This window comes from Lactuca saligna, chromosome 2, assembly GCF_052625555.1.
Source record: "Lactuca saligna cultivar CGN05327 chromosome 2, ASM5262555v1, whole genome shotgun sequence".
Classification (NCBI taxonomy): domain Eukaryota; kingdom Viridiplantae; phylum Streptophyta; class Magnoliopsida; order Asterales; family Asteraceae; genus Lactuca; species Lactuca saligna.
Window position 1 is genome coordinate 56,707,273 of NC_136418.1, and position 4,422 is coordinate 56,711,694.

General features: G+C 32.2%; 1 long non-coding RNA gene across 1 annotated transcript; it reads left to right on the top strand.

Annotated features, from left to right (window-relative positions):
- Positions 1-597: 597 nt before the first annotated feature.
- LOC145030995 (uncharacterized) lies at positions 598-3,901 on the top strand. Its single transcript, XR_013676820.1, has 3 exons — positions 598-706; positions 1,345-3,326; positions 3,408-3,901. It is a non-coding gene; the product is annotated as an uncharacterized LOC145030995 (long non-coding RNA).
- The last annotated feature ends 521 nt before the right edge of the window (positions 3,902-4,422 follow it).

Consider the following 4,422-nt stretch of genomic DNA (forward strand, 5'->3'; position numbering starts at 1 on the left):
AAAAAAAGTTATTGTCATGAAAAATTCACAAAGTTTGATTTTTGGGTTTAAATGGTCACTGAATTAATTTTTTTTTTCTTTTTAGACCACTAAAGTGGGAAATGACTTGTTGATTACGGGATAATCAACATGTAGAAACAATTTAAAATGTTGAATTATCGTGGTAGTCATAGTGGGTGATCGTAACGGGTAGGGCTCAACGAATGGCACATTAGTCCTGATAATTATACAAAAGAAAAGATGATAATGGACGTATTGTCATTTTAAGTTGCCATGCATGTGACCAAACTCGAAACAAAACCCCACAAAAGGGTCCATCCAGATGAAAAAAACATGTTAAAAATCAAAAGCACAAATTACTTTAATGACCGTTCTTGTAATTTGCTTTTCACAAGTAAACAAGAAAACACATGTTTTTTTCGTTGTTAAATGAAATTAATATAATATTTTTGAAATATTAGATCAACTAATAATCATTTGCAACAAATACGGTTATTTTGATACTTTTAACAGATTCTTTTCCTTCTTGGAAAGTGATGCGCCAAAACTATATAGGGAATATATGTGGTGTAAATGAAAAATATTACATCTTCAAGGGTTGAAACTGACATTATATTGCGCTTCTTCATCACAATTCGAACTACTTGTTCACAAACCCACTTTACAAAACACAAAGCATTAGCACAAGCGCATCTAGTAGAGCCAGGTACGTTTTTGTTGAAATTTTTTCTCTTTTTTTAAAGAATCACCTGTCTTAGTTGTTTTTGTTGTGGATCTGTCGATCCTTGAGTATATATCTGGAAAAAAAATGTTTTCTTTGCTACTCGTTGTGGATTGTTTGTGAATGGTCTACGGATAAATTCAAGTAAATGTTTAAATGGATAACTATGCCTCCTCAATTTCCTTCTTTTGATTATTGAACAATGTTTTAGAGGTTTTCTTAGGATGGATGCTTCTAAGTAGATATCAGTTCTAGCCCTAATAAATCCCCTATTTCGAGGCACGCTATTTCTTCCTTATCTTTCTCAATTTTACACGATGGTGAAATTAACAATCTATTCCAGCTTTCAATCAATTTAAAGAAAACAAAGGTGAAGTTGACAAGGGAAGACAAACATCATATTAACTATGAATTTACATACACATTAATTTACCTACTAAATATGTTATGTGTCTTAAATCCTGAAGGCAATTTCTATAATGTTAATTATCTTTGGGTTATACATGATATTTGAAAAAAGATAGTTTTGCAAATTAATATTGAAAATATCCATGGATTTTATATACTAAGTAACAACTTTTAACAATTTCATCCCTTTTTTATATCTGTTACATGGTTTACAGGTCTATGTAAAAGCTAGAATATTGAAAGATGGAGTATGTATCGGCAATGGTTCCTGTCAATAAACAGTTAGGTTATCTCTTTTCCTCCACAAAACATGTTAGGTGCATGAATATTGAAAGATGGGGTTTGTATCTGCAATCATTAGTCCTCTTGTTGAATCATTAATGATTCCTGTCAAAAAACAGCTAGATTATCTCTTTTCCTCCACAAAACATGTTAGGAGCATGAATATTGAAAGATGGAGTTTGTATCTGCAATCATTAGTCCTATTGTTGAATCATTAATGGTTCCTGTCAAAAAACAGCTAGATTATCTCTTTTCCTCCGCAAAACATGTTAGGAACATGAATACTAGAATGAAGCAACCGGATTGTACAAGCTGTGATGTTAAAAATCACATGGAAACAAACAACATAAGTAATCTAGAGATACATGTTCGTGCTCATGTAAGACGGTGGTTAAAAGATGTGGAAAAAATTAAGAAAGATGCTCAACTTATTTCAAGCATAGGGAATGGATGTTTTAACTTGAAAATGAGGTATCGAGCAAGAAGGAATGCATTCATGATTACAGAGGAGATGGGAAGTCTTATTAAAGAAAATAGTAAGATAATTTGGAATAATGCTCAAAAACCTCTTGGAAAAGTCAAAATGCATCTGCTTCAACATTGTGGGATGATGATGGCCAAAATTACTTCAAATCAAGAGAGAAAAGTTTTAACGATGCACTCAAGTTCCTTCAACAAGATCACACGAGCCAAGTGATAGCCTTATGTGGAATGGGAGGTGTGGGGAAAACCACAATGACGGAACACTTGAAAAAAGCTACAGAAGATAAGAAAATGTTTGATTGGATTGTGAAGGCGGTTATTGGACAAAAGATTAACATGTTATCTATTCAGCAAGCTGTAGCAGAATACATGGGTCAACCTCTAATAGAAATGAGTATAACAGCAAGGGCTGATCGTCTTCGTATAAGGTATGGGAAGATGTTCGAAGAATAAAAAAAACTTTTAGTGATATTAGATGGTATTTTGCCCCTTGCAGTTAAACTCATTGAGATAAGCTATACCTATTTAAAAGAAGAGGAGGAGAAAAGGATTTTTCTACTTTGTGGTTTGTTTTGACTTTCATATTCCAATCGAGGAACTCACAAGAGACATATCTCCATACATAAGTCTATCTCCATACATAAGCAAGCAAAGATCATGCATTTTAACACACCCAATGTAATTGCTATCGATCAACAAATTTATATTTTTAAGATTCTGCACACATGTTTTTGTCCTGTCTCTCTTATCTCCCACAACAGAAACATCATTTAACATACGATTGTTAAATGATGTTTCTGCTGTAGGAGATGAGAGAGACAGGACAAAAACATGTGTGCAGAATCTGAAAAATGCAAATTTGTTGATCGATACCAATTACATTGGGTGTGTTAAAATGCATTATCTTTGCTAGCTTTTGTGTTAGGTAGAGTTGCTAAAGGTGATTTTTCATGGATAATCAACCATGGTGATATTTCAAAGTGGTGTAGAGCTGAAATGAGAGAGTCTTGCAAAACAATTTCTATTACTTGCACAGGTATATATGAGTTTCCTAGTGACTCTAAGTACCCAAACCTATCACTTTTGAGACTCATGTATGGAGATAAGTCTCCTAGGTTTAACGAAGAGTTTTATAAAAAAATGGAAAATCTTGAAGGTTTAGCATATGAAAAATTTCTTAGTTTTGCTCATTGTGGCATCAGAAAGTTACTATCAACAATTGGAAAATAGAAGGAGCTAAAGTTTCTATGTTTGTATAGTCTACCAAAGTTGACTGCTCTTTGCAACACTGCTAGTGTAATTGAGCTACCACAGCTAGTGGAGCTGATACTTGATGGCCTTCCTGACTTCACTAGCATTTATCCTGAGAAAACATCTGCAACATCTTCTATGTCCAATAATATCTCTGCAATTCAACTTATCTTTAACAGAGGTACCTCTATACTAGAATTGTCTATGTAATGAAAGTTTGTACTTCCCTATTGATGTTCAACATATCTTAATTATTGGGCAGATGCTGATTCCTAATGTGGAGATATTGTTAATTGGGAAAATGAATAAGCTGAAAGAGATATGGCCTTATCAACTTAGTAGTAGTGACGAAGTTGATACTTGCATTTTTAGAAAGATTGAAATGAAGAAACATAATAATCTTGTGAATCTTCATGTTACTTATTGTGGAAGCATTGAAATGTTATTTAACATCGAGATGACTTGTGTTGGTGAAATTGAAAAACACAGTAGCAACTTGAGACACATTCATGTATATAATTTGGGGTAGCTAAGAGAGTTGTGGAGGATAAAAGGTGAAAATAGATATGATATCCTCATCGATGTTATTGAGCTTTCTATTTTGATGTTAAAGAACTTATGTATATGTGTATCTATATATACACACGTGTGTATGTGTATGACTGTATGTAAATATGTTCGAGTGTGGAACTCTTTGAACCTTCATATTATTATTTTTACATATTTATAAGCAAATGTTTTTTGGTTACTTCTCTACATCTATGAGCTTGTGTGTTTATTATATTTAACAATAGTAACTTCAGTTATTATTATAAATTATTAAGATTTAAGAGCGACCACATTTCCATTAAATGCATAGATTCAACATATTTGATCTATTGATCAAATGAGTAATCACACAAAATTATTTATGTATGGTAAAAGAAAAACCAAATTACAAATTTGTTTCTTGTGTTTACATTGTTTCAAAAAATTTCTTTGCAGTTTTAGTACCTAACTCATGTTTTCTTAGCATTTTTAGTCCTTACATCAAATTTAACATATTGCATCGACCCCCACTTATCCTACAACTTTTTCACTTAAGTTTCACATTTCACTCATCTCAAAAAGTATAATATCTTTTGGAAATAAGTTTTCTTGTTTTCGATTGAGACATGATGTTGTATGTATTGCGTTTTTCTACTTTACAGGATGTTGGTTTTATTAATACAAAATATAAAAATTCTATCATACAAGAAGGGTTGAGTAAGGACTGTTAATAGCAAAAACTAATAGGG